Source organism: Sylvia atricapilla, chromosome 7 (assembly GCF_009819655.1).
Source record: "Sylvia atricapilla isolate bSylAtr1 chromosome 7, bSylAtr1.pri, whole genome shotgun sequence".
NCBI lineage: Eukaryota > Metazoa > Chordata > Aves > Passeriformes > Sylviidae > Sylvia > Sylvia atricapilla.
The window spans coordinates 8,677,520-8,697,420 of NC_089146.1; the positions used below are offsets into that span (position 1 = coordinate 8,677,520).

At 43.4% G+C, this 19,901-nt stretch overlaps 1 long non-coding RNA gene across 1 annotated transcript in view; it reads right to left on the reverse strand.

Annotated features, from left to right (window-relative positions):
- Window positions 1-5,465: 5,465 nt before the first annotated feature.
- The window catches only part of LOC136363820 (uncharacterized), an 82,835-nt gene continuing 68,399 nt past the window's right edge, over window positions 5,466-19,901 (reverse strand). The window contains exons 3-4 of the long non-coding RNA XR_010744058.1: window positions 9,798-9,850; window positions 5,466-5,864 (exon numbers count right to left, since the gene is read on the reverse strand). This is a non-coding gene — a long non-coding RNA (uncharacterized lncRNA). The remainder of the gene's footprint in view (window positions 5,865-9,797; window positions 9,851-19,901) is intronic.

Genomic DNA, 19,901 nt, shown 5'->3' on the forward strand with positions numbered 1-19,901 from the left:
AAAAAAAAAAGGAGATCCCTATGACCCAGCTGCAGAAGTAAAAGCAAAGTGCAGGATGCAGCAATAGCAGATCTAAGAAGACATTGTTTCTGAGAAAACTCAAGAAAGGGAGTCAGCAGGGAAAGGGAAACATTCTCCATTTTGATGCTGGCATCTCTGAAGCTCCTGCCAGAGGCTACAGGCATCCCCTGGGCCCACCCAAAGCCACTCAAGAGACTACTACAGAAAGCTTCAGTTAAGCAATGCAAGCCTCTTCCTGTCCCCACACTCTGTATGAAGTCTTACAGCAACCAGTACACAAGTGCCATTTATTACAGTTCTGTTCCCAAGATAACCCAGGCCTGTTCCTATTAAACTAGACTTGTTAGACGTTAACTTGAAGCTCAGGCAAGTCCCTCGGGTACAGGAGCAAACTTAGGGCAATGGGTGGTGCCAAATAAACAGGTTTTACAAGGCACCACTGGCCCTAAATACAGTTATCAACACCCCAGATATGCTTTAAGACACATGATGCACATGTTTCCATGGTCAGGCTTTACAGAGAACTAGACTTTTTCAGGTATAGTCACTGTTCAATCAGAGGCAGAGAAACTGGGGACATGTTAAGAAGATCAACCCTCTCAAAGACTAGTGTACACGCCCATCTTACGTAACCAGCAATTCTACCATCGCAACACCTCATGTTCCAGAAACCCTGAAACAGCCAGAACAACTCGCGTCATCTCCGCATTTTCCAACCTTTCATCTCCTTAAGCCCCTGACTCAGGAGCGTCAGAGCCTCTTGATCTAATATACATTACAGAAAAAGACACGTAATTCCGTAAGCAGTGACTCACCCTCGCAGCCTCCACCTGGGGGACGTAGCTCCACACAGGATGGCTCCAGCCTCGTGTGGGACACCTCCTCTCTGAGGGCAGCCTGAGCTGGGCAACTCCCGAGTGCCCCCAGCCCTCACCAGCACAGCTTGGGAACAGCTGAGACGGCCCCACCGCTATCCACACAGGTGTGGCTCATTCCATTAACCACACACAGGTGTGGCTCATTCCATTAACCACACACAGCTGTGGCTCATTCCATTAACCACACACAGGTGTGGCTCATTCCATTAACCACACACAGGTGTGGCTCATTCCATTAACCACACACAGGTGTGGCTCATTCCCTGAGCCACACACGGGTACAGCTCATTCCCTGAGCCACACACGGGTACAGCTCATGCCATGAACCACACACGGTACAGCTCATTCCCTGAACCACGCACGGGTACAGCTCATGCCATGAACCACGCACGGGTACAGCTCATTCCCTGAGCCACACACGGGTACAGCTCATTCCCTGAGCCACACACGGGTACAGCTCATGCCATGAACCACACACGGGTACAGCTCATTCCCTGAGCCACACACGGGTACAGCTCATGCCATTAACCACACACGGGTACAGCTCATTCCCTGAGCCACACACGGGTACAGCTCATTCCATTAACCACACACGGGTACAGCTCATTCCCTGAGCCACACACGGGTACAGCTCATGCCATTAACCACACACGGGTACAGCTCATGCCATTAACCACACACGGGTACAGCTCATGCCATGAACCACACACGGTACAGCTCATTCCCTGAACCACGCACGGGTACAGCTCATGCCATTAACCACACACGGGTACAGCTCATGCCATTAACCACACACGGGTACAGCTCATTCCCTGAGCCACACACGGGTACAGCTCATTCCCTGAGCCACACACGGGTACAGCTCATGCCATTAACCACACACGGGTACAGCTCATTCCATTAACCACACACGGGTACAGCTCATTCCCTGAGCCACACACGGGTACAGCTCATTCCCTGAGCCACACACGGGTACAGCTCATGCCCTGAACCACACACGGGTACAGCTCATTCCCTGAGCCACACACGGGTACAGCTCATTCCATTAACCACACACGGGTACAGCTCATTCCCTGAACCACACACGGGTACAGCTCATTCCCTGAACCACACACGGGTACAGCTCATTCCCTAAGCCACACACGGGTACAGCTCATTCCATTAACCACACACGGGTACAGCTCATTCCCTGAGCCACACACGGGTACAGCTCATGCCATTAACCACACACGGGTACAGCTCATTCCCTGAGCCACACACGGGTACAGCTCATTCCCTGAACCACACACGGGTACAGCTCATTCCATTAACCACACACGGGTACAGCTCATTCCCTGAGCCACACACGGGTACAGCTCATTCCCTGAGCCACACACGGGTACAGCTCATGCCATTAACCACACACGGGTACAGCTCATTCCCTGAACCACACACGGGTACAGCTCATTCCCTGAACCACACACGGGTACAGCTCATTCCCTGAGCCACACACGGGTACAGCTCATGCCCTGAACCACACACGGGTACAGCTCATTCCCTGAGCCACACACGGGTACAGCTCATGCCCTGAACCACACACGGGTACAGCTCATTCCCTGAGCCACACACGGGTACAGCTCATTCCATTAACCACACACGGGTACAGCTCATGCCATGAACCACACACAGCTGTGGCTCATTCCATTAACCACACACGGGTACAGCTCATGCCATTAACCACACACGGGTACAGCTCATTCCCTGAACCACACACGGGTACAGCTCATTCCCTGAGCCACACACGGGTACAGCTCATTCGATTAACCACACACGGGTACAGCTCATGCCCTGAACCACACACGGGTACAGCTCATGCCATGAACCACACACGGGTACAGCTCATTCCCTGAACCACACACGGGTACAGCTCATTCCCTGAGCCACACACGGGTACAGCTCATTCCATTAACCACACACGGGTACAGCTCATTCCCTGAGCCACACACGGGTACAGCTCATTCCATTAACCACACACGGGTACAGCTCATTCCCTGAACCACACACGGGTACAGCTCATGCCCTGAGCCACACACGGGTACAGCTCATTCCCTGAGCCACACACGGGTACAGCTCATGCCATGAACCACACACGGTACAGCTCATTCCCTGAGCCACACACGGGTACAGCTCATGCCATGAACCACGCACGGGTACAGCTCATTCCCTGAGCCACACACGGGTACAGCTCATTCCCTGAGCCACACACGGGTACAGCTCATGCCATGAACCACACACGGGTACAGCTCATTCCCTGAGCCACACACGGGTACAGCTCATGCCATTAACCACACACGGGTACAGCTCATTCCCTGAGCCACACACGGGTACAGCTCATTCCATTAACCACACACGGGTACAGCTCATTCCCTGAGCCACACACGGGTACAGCTCATGCCATTAACCACACACGGGTACAGCTCATGCCATTAACCACACACGGGTACAGCTCATTCCCTGAGCCACACACGGGTACAGCTCATTCCCTGAGCCACACACGGGTACAGCTCATTCCCTGAGCCACACACGGGTACAGCTCATGCCCTGAACCACACACGGGTACAGCTCATTCCCTGAGCCACACACGGGTACAGCTCATTCCATTAACCACACACGGGTACAGCTCATTCCCTGAACCACACACGGGTACAGCTCATTCCCTGAACCACACACGGGTACAGCTCATTCCCTAAGCCACACACGGGTACAGCTCATTCCATTAACCACACACGGGTACAGCTCATTCCCTGAGCCACACACGGGTACAGCTCATGCCATTAACCACACACGGGTACAGCTCATGCCCTGAGCCACACACGGGTACAGCTCATTCCCTGAACCACACACGGGTACAGCTCATTCCATTAACCACACACGGGTACAGCTCATTCCCTGAGCCACACACGGGTACAGCTCATTCCCTGAGCCACACACGGGTACAGCTCATGCCATTAACCACACACGGGTACAGCTCATTCCCTGAACCACACACGGGTACAGCTCATTCCCTGAACCACACACGGGTACAGCTCATTCCCTGAGCCACACACGGGTACAGCTCATTCCCTGAGCCACACACGGGTACAGCTCATGCCCTGAACCACACACGGGTACAGCTCATTCCCTGAGCCACACACGGGTACAGCTCATTCCATTAACCACACACGGGTACAGCTCATGCCATGAACCACACACAGCTGTGGCTCATTCCATTAACCACACACGGGTACAGCTCATGCCATTAACCACACACGGGTACAGCTCATTCCCTGAACCACACACGGGTACAGCTCATTCCCTGAGCCACACACGGGTACAGCTCATTCGATTAACCACACACGGGTACAGCTCATGCCCTGAACCACACACGGGTACAGCTCATGCCATGAACCACACACGGGTACAGCTCATTCCCTGAACCACACACGGGTACAGCTCATTCCCTGAGCCACACACGGGTACAGCTCATTCCATTAACCACACACGGGTACAGCTCATTCCCTGAGCCACACACGGGTACAGCTCATTCCCTGAGCCACACACGGGTACAGCTCATGCCATGAACCACACACGGGTACAGCTCATTCCCTGAACCACACACGGGTACAGCTCATTCCCTAAGCCACACACGGGTACAGCTCATTCCCTAAGCCACACACGGGTACAGCTCATTCCCTAAGCCACGCACGGGTACAGCTCATTCCCTGAGCCACACACGGGTACAGCTCATTCCCTGAACCACACACGGGTACAGCTCATTCCCTGAGCCACACACGGGTACAGCTCATTCCCTAAGCCACGCACGGGTACAGCTCATTCCATTAACCACACACGGGTACAGCTCATGCCCTGAGCCACACACGGGTACAGCTCATTCCCTGAGCCACACACGGGTACACCTCATTCCCTAAGCCACACACGGGTACAGCTCACCCCCTCTGCTCTCCCAAGGCCCTGCACTCAGATGCAGCAAATCCCAAGGATTTGGCGGGACAGGTGAGGCCACTTTCCCCTGCCATGCCCGCAGGAAGGGCAGTGACACAGCCTTCCTCACCTTCTCCTTTCCACCCGTGGTTGTAATGAGCTACCCCCTGCCTTCACAAATACAAACCGAGGGCTGGTCATTACAGTCAGTACTGTCCTTTTCACGCTAAGGACAAACAAGAACTTTCAGAGCTTTCATGGGAAATCAAGAGAGCTGCCACACCACAAAGGACAGCGGGACACTTGGAACCTCCCCGGAGACAGAAAACCCACAGTGCCCCACCCCTGCCTTTGATGGCTTGCTAAAAAGCCACCTTGTAAGCACAGGCAGGCAGTCACTGTGTGTGCTGAGACTGTGATCTCTGTCAAAAAGAGAGGAGCCTAAGCCCTGACCCCTTTCCCAAGGTGCTTTCAGGCTGTGCCTCCTGCACTGTCACAACAGATTGGGCTGTGACAGGTTGGTCAGGAAAACCAGAGATGTTTTACATTTTCTGCTTGACTTGCAGTCCTTTTACCAGACTAAGGCTTGGGACAGTTTTTCCACTGGTATTTTTATTATGCTTTGGAGAAAAATAGGTCTGAGGTTGACACTCAGCATTACAATTTCAGTACTATGCACATAAATTTAACTACTTAATTCCACTGAGCATTGGGCAACTGGAGCAGCTAAACCCAGTATATTGCATGGAACATTTATCACTAACTACAGTATACAATTCCCTTTGCCATTTAGGCTTACACATTTTACAGCATTTACAATCATGCTGAATTATGCTGGAATTCCCATTTCAAAGGATTTCATGAGTGTATTGCTTTAATGTTGCCAAACTCACTTTTTGTTGTTGTTCATGCAGACTTTTAAGGGGCAGTGAGGTCCTGTGAGGCTGCTTGTGCACTGCTGGATCACAAGTACGGTTGGGATGTCTGGATTTCACTGAGAAGTTGCTGGAATAAAAGTCAAGTGGGATCTGACTGAAAGCTACAAAGAAAAAGTGATGCAATTTTTAATCCAGTGCACCATATCTATTAGTGAATGCTGATTTCTTACTGTATGAGGGAAAAAGGTACTCATTGGCTTGCAACCAACCTCCCAGGGTTTTCACAGTTTAAACCTGGCTTTCTCTGGGCTGGGAAAACAAAAGCAAAGCCAGAACCTCCTACAACTCTCAGAAGACAAAGCTCCCACTTGTGCAGGGGGGCACACCTGGCCTACAACTCCATTACTTCTACTTACCACTTTGGTAGTGCAAATTTTTGGATATACAAAACACTTTCAACTGTAATCCTGGGTTGTGAGAAGTACAGAAATATAATTCTAGGTCTCCTTAAATAGATGACAAAATGAATGCACACTTCCCTGCCTCTCCTATGCAAATCCTGCCTATGATCTTCCCCATTCCCTTTATGTATCTTAAACCCTGAAGGTTTAAGAGTAATATTTCTGTAAGTCAGATACTATTAGATACTTTTAAATCTCTTCCTTCTCTTCTTGGAAAAAAAATATAGAACCAATTAAAAGAAAAGTCTTCTCACTCTGACTTCAGCTGTACTATAAAACCATAATTAAAACTATCATGGATGTGACAGAAACAAAGGAGGTGATGAGGAGATATTTATGATGCACAAAAAATGTCCAGGGAGTACGTCTAATGATGTGATCAGGATTTTTTAGGCCCTTAATACAGTGATTATTAATGCAAGTCTGCTTCCATGCTTATGCAAATAGGCCTGGGACATTACAAATGATTTCCAGTCATGTTGCTTGAGAAGGCCGGGTGGGGATGCAAGGCTGGCTGAAGCCTGGAGAGACTTTCTTAATGGAGTCCAACAAGATTAGTTGCCTTCCCCCACTACATGACTCTGTAAAAAAAGCAAATAAATCACTAACAGTCTCCTAATAGACTTAGCTCTCTCCTGTCCTGAATGAATATTGCTTGGAATAAGCTCTGCAATGGCCAACTCTGATATTGCCACGGTGACTTGTTTGGTTTTTTTTTTCAAGGCTGAGTGAAAGATTTCCAAGTTTTTGACAATGTTGCCCCTTGTCCCCTGTGCAGGAGTGTAAAAGGCATTCTGCTGGTGGGCTGCAGCCCAGTTACTGGAAGGCTTTTCACCTGATCCTGTTCTCCTGCTGGATCTGTGAGGTGAAAGAGGAAACTGAGCTCTGTCCCTTCCTGTGAGTAACCCAATCCATTCCTGCTCCGAGCCCTCGGTGTAAATGGATTTACTATGGACTGTGTGATATATTGGTGCCTCACCCAGGACTCAGCTGTGTCTAGTGGAGCAGCCTGATCCTGAATAGCCTGGCTGCATCAATGCATGGAGTAGGGATTATCACCCCTTTCTGTGTGATTATCTCATTTTCTTTACCTTTCTTACTTTTTTTTAATTTTACATTTACATTATTGTTTACATATTATATTATCCTCCTAGATTTTTTTTCTTTGCGTAGACTGTTTTTGTCTCTTCTGTGCAAGCTCAACTTTAAGTATGTTGCAAGATGCTGCTCCATTTCTTGGTTATTGATCAGTGATCCCAGCAATTCAGTATGCTTTCTGGGATGGAAGAAGTCCAAATAATCCCATGAAGTGGGAGAATAAAATTGATCAGTGTTTGAAATGGCTGTGCTTCAGAAGCTAGGAATGTAGATTGCAAAGGAGTAGGGCTGAAGCTATGGCACAGACATGTCTCATGTGCGGGTAAGGGAACTGGAACACTTGATGAAACAATGAGGAAAAAACCCACAAACCAAAGGAAGCCATGGGAAAAATGATTCCAGATAAGAAGTCAGCTCAGGACAGCAAGCCCAGCTCACTGAGGCTGGACCTGATAAGCTCCTCTTTTGCAGTAACTGTGTCTGATCTGATTCACTCTCAAATTTTTCTGCAAATCTGGGTGCCTCAGGGCATTTCTGCCATGCAGGTACTGGAATTGGGAAGCCAGTCCCTCTTCCTTGTTGAATTCCCACAAGACACCAGAGCCTGTGTCCGGGTCTGTGTCCACCTCTCACTGAAGGTGTGCAGCCCCACAGCCAAGGATCTCTTCCTGTCCTGCAGAGCAGTCTGCCTGCTGGAAGCCACATCCCTTGGTAGCACATCAGGAATTAACGAAAAGCAAGGCTGACTCGTTCAGGAGAGCAATTTCCTTTCAAAGGGCTCGTTCTGCAGTGAGGGTCAGCCCATTAGACATACCCTGTTTGTTCCCGCTTAGTAACCCATCATACCCTCAATCTGCATTTGTAGCAATCACCTAGAATTTCAGAAGTTTTATTAACTAGCACTTTGACAGACCCTTCCTTGGTATTTTGTAGGCAAGCAACACATTTTTGAAATGGTGGGAACCCTTTTGCATAAATATCTTTATTACAGTAGAGTGATAAAATGCTAATGTAATAGAAATCAAACCTTTGAATTATGATATAGATTGGTCCTTTTTTTTTGCAGGAACTATGGACCTTCATTAATGCAAGTATGAAAGACCAAAATTTGCCCTAGTTTTCCTCAAAGAGTTTTGGAGGGAGGGTGCTTTGGGGCTTACCAAGTTGCTGTTTTGTGTGCATATCCAAAGAAACTACTAAATAAAAAAGATTGTTATTTTGATAGAAGTAACACTGCAATTGACAATCAATGACTGACTTGAGAATTTTTATGCACCACTCAGCTGAATCAGTGCAGATGTTTGTGATATTATTATGTCTCTTTTTTAACAGAAAACAAACTCCTTGCAAGGCGAAAAAAATTAATACAACTGTAGCAGAAATTAAAGCTGGAAAAGTACCACGGATTTGCCACTGACTTTTATTTTGATGAGGAGTATTTTATGTTCAGAATTCAGAACTCCTTACTTCTAAAGTGGCCTGAGACATGCTTTATGCTTCAGGGGAAACTGTTTCAATCAATCCCACAGCTAGAAGGGACTCACTCTAAATTCCCCTGTTAAAATAATGTCAAAGTATTATTTAGCTAAAGCCTTTTTACAACTGGATTAAGAGCACCCTGTTCTCAATCCACATTCCCAAGTTTGACTTAGTTTATTTACAGATGCTTATCCAACAATGCTAAAAAAAAACAACAAAAAAACCACAACAACAAATCAAAGGCTCCTCTTTTCCCCATACAATACTTCACTTCTCAAAAAGTGCTGTTTCCTTTTTCATATGGAAATATAAGATTTTGGTCCTAACTTGTTAACAATAAATAATGATATTGGACAAATAGAATACAAAATAAATTTGGATACTATACAAATGTTTGGAAAATGCAAACATACTCCACAGGGAATATGTGACAATTGGAGCTTCAGCTGGAAACAAAATGTTGCAGATTATTAGAAATATCTATCCTCACTGCAACAGAGCACTCACACAAGTCCACTTCAGTCCAATCAGTAGGAAATTTAGATTGATAGCATGAATTGATAGTAGATAGATTGACCAATCTGTACCCTTAATCTGTCCAACAAATTCAACACAACAAAATGGGGTTCTCACAATTCAGAGGGCTGAATTAAGACACCTCCAGAGACCTGCTCCAGTAGATTAGTTTTAATTTTAGGAGAGTTAATAAAATTTTGGAAGGGTTTCTAACACAAGAGCAAGGGACTACTTTTGTGAAACACCCAGCTGCCTCTGCCTCCTCAGTGCTCAGCAATGCCATAAACCAAATGTGATCACCAGGTTTGGGACGCAGACCCTGAGAGAGCAGACCAGGAGAAAGCAGAGACACCTGCTGAGGATCCATCCCTTCTTAATGAGGTGCTGAAACATTTCTGTTTGGATCTCCCCCTGCAGTGTTTAATACCAGCTGTATGGACACTGCAGGGAATTGAGGACACAATCCACTGAGAGAGGCTGGGGGAAGTGACTGCAGTAAGTATTACCTGCTACTGCTCTGTCTGCCCAGGATGGCTCCTCCCATGGCTGCAGTTACCTTCTAGAAGTGTAATTATCAACTCATTAATTTCCTTAACTCTACCATCTAGAGCGGATATACAACAGCACACAAAAAAACTCCTGCCAAACTTGCAAATCAACATCTCAGTCATGGTTACTAACATTTCCCTTGTCTCCTAAGCATTATGTGGATTATGGCACACTGAACAGAAAAACAATATAGAAAATCTGAAATTCCAGAGTTTGGGTTTGGAAATTATAAGTGTAGATTTTGGGGCCAAATCCCAGGTTTTTGTCCTGAATTCTTCTTTAAGGGAAGCAGAAATTCTTAGAAATTTCTTTAATTAGACCAGATTTTCATTTAGTAAAATAAGAATCAAATAAATCAGCAGCTTTATTCCTAAGCCATAACATGTACATAAAAGTGCCTCTAATACCTTCAAGATTATTACAGTCACAAGTGAATTTGTAAAAATCTGACATTATAATGATTACAGTAGTACTATTAATTACCTCTGCTATCATCAGCATTGAACTTCAGACCCTACATGGTGCATTTAAATGACTGAGCTTTCAGTAATTTCGTGCTGAGAGCCTAGATGGACAAAAAGTGATTTCCTCACTAAAGGGAATGTCAGTTTTGGGACTCCCAGTTCTACCTCATCTCCCATATGGATGGAAACATGAATATTTAAGGGAATAAAAACCAAACAGAAACTGATCTATATAAAATGTATCAGCACTACAATAGCCATTTCTTTTATTTTGTACAGAACAATGACATTTTCTTCCTATCTTCTCAGCCATATCTGTACAATGTAATAGGAAAGATAATTTACTTGGGTGATAATGTTTTGATTCTGGTTTATGTAACAACTTTAGATGAAAATTTAAGCACATCCTCACAATTCTGTAAAGTTAACATCAATGTGGAAGAGTTATATGACAATTTTTATCTTACATATTGGTTTTAGGCTTTATAGTACCAGGAAAAAGAAAGGGAAAAATTATTTGTACATGCGTGGAATATTAAAGACATTTAAAAGTCTGAACATTGCTTGCAATACATTCATTCAAATTCAAGTGTTTTACAGTTCTGACTACAGAACAACAAAATTTATATCAGCTTTCCATAAGGATGGTGTTAGGGTTGTACTAAGGAGAAAAGAGATCTTAATATGCTTGGTTTGTAGTATTCTCAGGAAGCAATTAATGCTAATAGTCCAGCAGACTGGAAGCTGGAACTTTATAAATTCCATGGCTCTAGATTGCAGAGACAAATTTTCAATTGACTTATACTTTTTTAAGTGATTGTTCTTAAAACTGAGATATCCAAGGCAGTCAGTTTAAATACCATCAATATGATCAGTACAATCAGGACAAACTCATGCCCTTCACTGGGAAATATCTGTTGATAAACAAGAGAGGCTTCCTGGGAAAGAGCAGAAGGGTTTTTGTCAGGTTTTTCACTGTATCTTTTACCTTTACTTGGAACATGAGTTGTAATGATCACAGTAGTCCATCACATATTTATAAATAGTGTGTATAGGTGAATTACTACATACATTACTCCATTAATACACTTTCCTGCCAAACCTGGATGTATCATTCAGTTAATCATGGCCTTATACCTGCTATCATGGTGAGCTAAGCAGTCTCTGGCACTGCAGTGACGTGGCTTTTATACCCAAAATCAAGATGCCCAAAGATTCTTTTGGAGCAGGAGTGTATAGACAAGTACCAGCCACAGTGCTAAAACTCTGTGATCACAAAATACAATTGTCAGCAGCAGTTGCTAAGTGACAGCGATTCCTTTGTGATACAAATAATGTCCTAAAAAATTTACAGTGCCTCTTCAGCGCTTTATTTTTTACCTTGAAAGAGATGATCTTACTAACAGCGACATGCCAAGGGCTAAGAACTTGCATCTGAATTGTAGACTGCAGTGCCATGTAATGATGCTGCTGAGTTAGGCTTAAACTGGCTGGGAATATGGTAATGGAGCTGGCATTTGGGGGAGCTCCTGGGTTCTCAACTGTGCAGGGAAGCATTAGTCAAACAAGGGAGAGGTCTAGAAGGCATTTTTGTATCCCTTCAACAAATAGTTGGAAGCAAGTCTGCCATATGAAAATCTCTGATGACAATGATATCCTTTAATGAGGATAAAATTATTAGCGAAGGCAAAAATGAGAAGGTACTTTGGAAGATTAACACTAGGAAGGGAAATAAAAAATGTTTTAGAAAGCCTAAGTTTTGCTTATAGGCTTTAGGCAAGGGCATTTGCTGCCCTATAGCCTCAGAGGTCATGTGCTTGGTTTTTTTTCCACAAAATTATCAGTCATTTTATATTCCCTTGTGCCAACTTGTTATTTTCTGTGATAGTCTCCAGCCCATCAAAAAATCTTATTGTTAGAGCTGCATGAGAAGATCAAATTATATTCAAAAGGTGAGGAACAGCAACAGTCTTTGGCGAGATGCAATGATTTTTAAGCCAAAGGTGAGATCATGCCTGCATGAGTTCACAATGGGGAGATTAGCTTTACAACACAAAAAAAGGGATTTCAGAAATTTTTAAGTGCCACAAAATCTGCATTTGAGACTTACTTTACATCTTCATTACATCATTTGGACATTAAAAGAAGCCTAGGCAAAATTCTGAGAAGCCGATCGCACTTCCAGTTAATAACGACAGGAACCAGTCCAAGGACAAACATCTAAATCACGCTGCAGCAAATTACACAGGGAGCTTCTTGGGTGTCTGAGGTATGCACACACACACACAGAGCTATGGCACATTCCCCTCTTCCCTCTCCTCCTTCCTGCCCCTCCATGGATGTTCACACACACACACAGAGCTATGGCACATTCTCCTCTTCCCTCTCCTCCTTCCTGCCCCTCCATGGATGCTCACACACACAGAGCTATGGCACATTCCCCTCTTCCCTCTCCTCCTTTTGCCACTCCATGGATGTTCACACACACACACACACACACACACTGAGCTATGGCACATTCCCCTCTTCCCTCTCCTCCTTCCTGCCCCTCCATGGATGTTCACACACACACACAGAGCTATGGCACATTCTCCTCTTCCCTCTCCTCCTTCCTGCCCCTCCATGGATGCTCACACACACAGAGCTATGGCACATTCCCCTCTTCCCTCTCCTCCTTTTGCCCCTCCATGGATGTTCACACACACACACACACACACACACACTGAGCTATGGCACATTCCCCTCTTCCCTCTCCTCCTTTTGCCCCTCCATGGATGTTCACACACACAGAGCTATAGCACATTCCCCTCTTCCTCTCCTCCTTTTGCCCCTCCATGGATGCTCACACAGAGTCACTGCCATGCCCCTGGTGATCCCACGTGCCCCCACGGCTGCTGCAGCTCTTCCTCCCTCCCTGTTCTTGAGCTTTGGAGGTACAAAAGGAGAGTCAGCACTGAGGAGACTCTTCCTCACGTGTCACTGGGACCACAAATCCCCAAGGACTGATCAGTGAGTGAGGAGGAGAACTCACGACTCTGATGTACAGACCGAGAGTAATCTGACCTACACCTGCTGCCTTTCTCCCCAAGCCCTTACACACCTCATACAGCTGTTCTGAGAACACCCACATAGCCCCAAAACCTACACAAAGCACTACATTTTGTATTTCAGTACTTTCCTCACTATTTTAGAGAGCATAATCGACGTGAGCAACTTGGATCTAAGACTATGAAAAGCCCTCTCTCCAACATGAATAATATTTTCTCTCTCAGTGGCAGTCCTGTGAAGGCAGACCACAGTGAGATCTCTGTGTCAGGTGTCTCCACCACATATCCAATCCTTGTGTCTCATATCATTTTGCACCAAATGAAAAACATGGATTTAAAAACTCATGATGAGCCCATCATGATGACTTCATGTTGATGATCTTTATTAAGTCACTTTCTGACATTGTCCCTTTCTGGAATGACACTGATCTTTTTTGTGAGAATTTGTGAATTAATATTACGAGTCATCAATCTTAGAAGCAACATGAGTGGCTGTAGGCAAGGCAAGAGAGTTATTTTTGCCCAAAAATAAGACAAACAGGAAAAAAAAATATTATGGATGAAGTTCCTGAAGCTTTCTGGAAGACTGAATGCCACAAGTCTCCTGAGGAATGTTTCCATTTTCTTCTTAGTGAATTGCTTTTTTAATTATGAAAACAAAGCTTTAGTCTTATTTTACACCAGAAGTATTTCAAAGAACCAAAAAGAAAAAAAAAAAAAGATGTCCCTGTGGATAGTGGTGAGGCTGCCACAGGCAAGCCAGGCTATGGAGCACCGACCTTGGCTTTCCACCCATGCCTAGAGACAGGATGACCTGCAAGGGTCCCCCCAGACCTGGAGGAAAGACTCCATTTGCTGGCATACACCAGTCTTGACTTGGGTGGAGGTGAGGGAGTACACAGAACAAAACCATTTTACAGAGAGAAACAATTCAAGGTTCAATACTTAGTATTTTTTAAATATTTTTGGAGAAAAAACATTCAGAGTTGTTCATTTTCTCAAACCATTTAATTTGGATTTATTATGGTTATTCACACTTAGAATTAAGAACACATATATACTCTTCAGTAGGTGATAACCTTCAAGTTATGGAAATAAAAAACACGCCTGCAGAGAACATTTTAATAGTCATTATATGGAATTTTACATTTCAGGTTTGGATCTGTCCAGAAATCCCTAAACATTCTCCTTACAACCACATATTTCCTTTTTTCAAATTGTCAAAACCGAAAAGAGCTGAAAAATCTCCTTATCCTCTTCAATGGAAATATTATGAAAATCAAGTTGCTTCTGTCCTGGCATTCTTTCTAATAACAATGTAAGCTGATTCATCTTTAAGGCTAAAGTATTATTCCTGAGAAGTTTCATCTAGTATGTTCAGGAAGAAAAAAGTAAAAACTGAGAGCTAAGATTCAATATTTTTTGCATAAAAAGCAAGAAGTAATAGTGATGAAACCATGGTGGCTGAAAGATATGAAAAGAAATGAGAATAATTTTTTACAATAAAATCTTAATTTCAGCAATGATGAAGCATTTTGAGGAACTGATATCCATAATCAGCGACAAAATAAAAGCATTGAAGCTGCAGCTGACCTGATTCTGGGAACTCAACACACAGCACAGGGAATTGTCCAGACTGCTGCCCATTTTTCTCTTTTGCCCAGATATATGAGGTGGTTTAGCTGAGTAAAAGGCAAGGAAGGATGTCTCCTTCTAAAAATGGAATTTTCAAAATAATTATTTCCCCTTAATAATGTAGGCAGGCAGAGCACTACATAGAGAGCAGAGAGCTGGTGGCTACTTTCAAAAGCTCTGGGTCTGCTGATCACTACTGTTTTCAGAGGACAACATGTCCCTGCACAGTAATACCCAGCAATTACAGCACCTCCAGTGCTTTTCAAAACGTAAGGCAATTATAGTAATGTCCTGAATTGTCCTTATTTTGTAGCTAGATGACATAATAAAGACAAAACTTGTAGGTACAGATAATATGCCATATAGTATTACTTGGTATAACTAAAAAGTACAGGTGAACTTTCAGCCAACACAGAAAAAACATTATTACAGAAGAGCAAATTAGGAGTAATCACCAATTGCCCAGAAATATTTCTCACACATAGCCTTAAAAATAAACAGTAGGAATTAGAGTTTTTCCAGTAACTCTTCAGAAATTGAAGAAATTTCTCATCATTATTTATGACTGATATGCCCCAGAGAATTCCATCTGTCATCTTTTACCAACTACCAAGAATCTGAACATTACTGATATAAGCCTCTGTTCTTCTCAGCCACATCTGTTGCAGTTTGCATATGAAGTAATATTTTTTTTAAGATTAGACTTTAATGGTGATATTCAACATTATTCCATCAGAAATGAAAACAAAGGGATAAAATATATTTTAAATAATGTATTATATTTCACTAGATTAAAAACTGTGTTTTACTTCAAGCAATATGTGTTCTGCTCATAATAAATATCAAAAATTTATTTCATCTCTGTCAGTTATTTGGATGTTCAGAATGTGTAAGAAGCAGGAAAGGGACAGGGTATTTGTTGGGTTTTTTTCATTAAAAAAGAAAATTACCAGACTTATTGCCCAAAAGAAATACTACAGCAAACTAATAAATACAGCTTTGTGTTTCTGCTAAATATTAAAACTTGTATTTTATTTCTTTGGTAATTTAATAGATTAAATGGAAATAATATTGTAATATGCTACCAAGTAGAAAATTTCAGTGAAAAATAGCATTTCCACTGAAAACAAGAAGAGATTTCCCAGTGTAATGAATGAGGCAAAATAACCTGCTCAGCTACAGGGAGACACTGACAGATTTCTCAGAGTCGCTTTTCTTTCTGGACCACAAGTCCAGTGAAACTATTTTCTTATTCAGTACCTGCCTGCATGTGCTTAGTTTATGCTTGCTCCCCAGTCAGATTTCATTTCCAAGAGTTCAATACGTTTTTAAGGTACGTAGTCAAAAGGCAAAGATTGTGTTGTGAAATTAAGGTGCTTGGAGCTGGCTGTGGGCCTGGCCTTTTGAATACATCATGCATGTATTAAGAGCTTTCACTGTGATTCAGAGTAAATAACAGTGTCAGAAAGAATGAGATGGAATCAGCCACAGTGGGCATAAAGTCTAGAAATAGCTTCAGCTTATTCATTACTCTTTCATATCACATCCCAATCCAGATATACTTCCATTTAGCTTTGGTCAGAGCAGCATTTTTTCACATTCTTGATGGAATCTGGTTTATTACAGCACTTGACCTCTCTTCCTTCTCAGGAGATGCTTAATTCTTGATATAAGGATGGAAATGCTTACCCACTTGGGGCACACAAAACTGACTTCTATTACAAAATGTGATTTATAAAATGAGAACCCTGGCTAAATGGGAGATTTTAGGGGCAGGGGAGTAGGCAGGTGAAGTTTGGATGTGGCAAAGCTATTAAAGCAGTGTTAGCAACAGCATGCCCCACAAAAAACCCCCGACAGATTGGAAGACCGTATGCTGATTGGGATCTTTCATGAATGTATTCAGATGTTCTTCTGCTGAAAGTTCACTATAAAATACATTTAAGCAGCATGTTTTATATGCAATTCTGAATGCTTTTCTAAATTAGGGCATTTTCCCCCCAGTTTCCTAAGATGGTATTTAATTATGTGAAATGTTTCCCATTTATTTACTAAAAGCCTCATAGCTGCAGTGGGATGGTGGGATTTGCTGCTGCTCCCAATCCAATTGTTCATTCAACTCACTGAGAGCCAGGTTCTGCCTGCCACGCACACAGGAGTGGGATGGAGGGTGCAGATGTCAGCAGAGGAAGAAGGGCTGCCCAGTCAGACTGGCTTTGTAGGAAACAAGAAACTTTAACACAGGAAGAAAGTATTTAATCCTGCTCCCCAAACTCTCAGGTCAATGAAATGGGTGATAGCTGAGGAAAGGCCAGATCACCATGGCTGAGCAGCAGCAGGCAAATCAAAAACTTTGAGAAGGAAACTGGGCAAGGTGACCACTACAGATCTCTTCCATCATCAATGCTCAACACTCCTTTATCTTTTCCTGGGAGGGCTCAGTTACAAACTGCCTTTTTTCTTTTCTCATGAAAACACACTAAGTGCTGCAATGCACAACAATGTGGGAGCGACACCTGCTCCTCTCCAGCAGATGTGGCTGCAGACAATTTGCACTGTGTGTTTATCTCCCTCTTTCAGTTACAGGATGTCCAAGGGAAGTCAGGTAGGTAAGCAACCTCCAACACCTACTGCTGGCACCCTGTGGTTGCTTGTGTCCTGCCACTGCTTTAGCTTTGTAGCCACTGTAGCCACTCTATTTAAAATATTCCTTTCTCTTGTAAGAAAATAATACTCGGATCTGGAAAAAAACAAAACACCAAAACCTAAAGAAAAGCACGTTCATTTAATTTGTGCTTCCTTGCATTTGGTGTGGAACAAGTACACTGAAAGATCAATTTCACCTTTAATTTTAGTGATCTTCTGACTGGTTCCTGCACATCCTACATGCACAAAACACTTAGAGAGAATGTTTACACCACTGTGGAACCTGTAGCAAGCTGACACTGCACATACCAACTACTGACACTTCAATAAAACCATTAGTTTGTAAAACAGACAGGATAAAAAGAGCTGCCCCTAACAAGAATTTGCCCCAGCAGAAATATGCATGATTGGAATGAATTAAAAATGAATGATCAGGTCATTTTGATGCCTGTGATCCATGACATGACCTCACACTCTTACATGTCCCGTACCCAAAGCCTAAGGTCTTCAGGTTGCTGCTAGCATTTACAAGCAGCAAATATTAGTGTCTGTGCACTAGATCACTGAAAGCATGGTGTGCCTCAGGGCTGGGTGTGTGAAGCACTCAGGCAGGGCAGGCACTGACACCACCTCCCCTGATTAAGAGGCAGAGAAGTCATTTACCACGTAGGCACATTTAAGGCTCGCTTACTGTCAGCCTTAAGCCTCAAATGATTTTATAAAGCTATCCTCTTTGCAAAAAATATTTTTACTTTCAGGATTAAAGGAGCACTATCTCCTTTACATTATATTCTTACAGCTTTAAGTTGCCCTTCATGTGTCTTTCAATGTGTTCAGCCTCTCACAATAGAGATGCTTGTACACTTGTCCACATCCTGATCTATCCAACATCCAAGTACAACCCAAGGCAGCCCAGGACAGGCTCAGCCCTTCTGTCACAGCTGCACTGGGCTCACCTCTGGGTTCTGCTACACAAAACCCACACCCCTGAAAGAGCTGCTCCTACCCAGGGATTCGAAGATGATCTGGAGCCTATGGACACAATTAAATGCATTGAAATTTGGATTTGCAAATTTCTGCAAGGGGAAAACATTGCCTTTAATTGCTCCCAGTGTGTCTGGCTAAAGAATGATTATCTCTTTTTCTTCCTGTTGGGCATGTGTTTTAGCTGAAGATGGTGAAAGTCATTACAGCAGTTAATTGTTAAGCAAAGGCATAGGCCCTGCACTGGGCTGAGCAGTGCACAATGTTCAGCGCTCCCTGCACTACATCAGGAGCACAGCAGAAAGAAACTGGGGAAAAAAAAATTCATCAGTAGTGAAAAAAAGAGATTACAATTCAGTGAAACCAGAAAATCTGGGGTTTGAAAGAAAATACATAAGACAATATGAAGGCACCTCTGTATCCAATGGCCTGTCTCGTAGCCAAGCTCAAAATTGCATGAGGAAAGAAAGGTAGTGATCTTGAGGGTTATTATTTTCAACACAATACAAAAGAAAGTCACAAATTATACTTAGAGCACTTAGAACTATTCTCAACTTTGGAAAGCAGAGTCTGAATCCATAGGATGAACTGTCTGAACTTTAAAAAAAATCAAACATGAAAGACGAACATAATTTCTTCTCTTATAAATGAAAAAAAAAAAAAAAAAAAAAAAGTCATTGGAATGTCCTCAATATGCTCAAAGAAAACTTTTGCCCAAATCTCTTATCCTAAATAAACTGAGTGTTATTGCCATTATTATTGAGGAATTACTAAAAACAAAAATAAAATCAAATCACATGCTTAAATCTGTAAGATGTGTATATTGCACGCTCCTCTTATCTTTATTTTTCATGAACATTATATATGCTGTTTGTTATTTCATTTCTTCATGTTAATTAACTGACTAAATCTCTCTGTGCTTTGGTCAGGACACATAAAATACTAACGAACTCGAGCTTCACCAAGGGAACTGGGGGCAGAATTCACCAACTCAGCCTTACTTACTGCAATACAGATTAATTTTGGCCATACACATAAAATGTGGCTATTTCAGAGAGACAGACAAACCTCAGTGATAGAAGCCTGCTATGAATATAAATACTTTTCCGTTTAACTGTTTCTTGAGTATTCTCTATTAATTTTATTAATGTATATGGAAAAAAACCCCCAGCGACCATTTACCCTTTAGTTTCTCAGTAACTGTAACACAAAGGAAGAGAACACTGTAAACAAATGGCACCTAAAGCCAAGCTTCTGTGCAGTTTGAGGGTGGTGCATAGCAGGA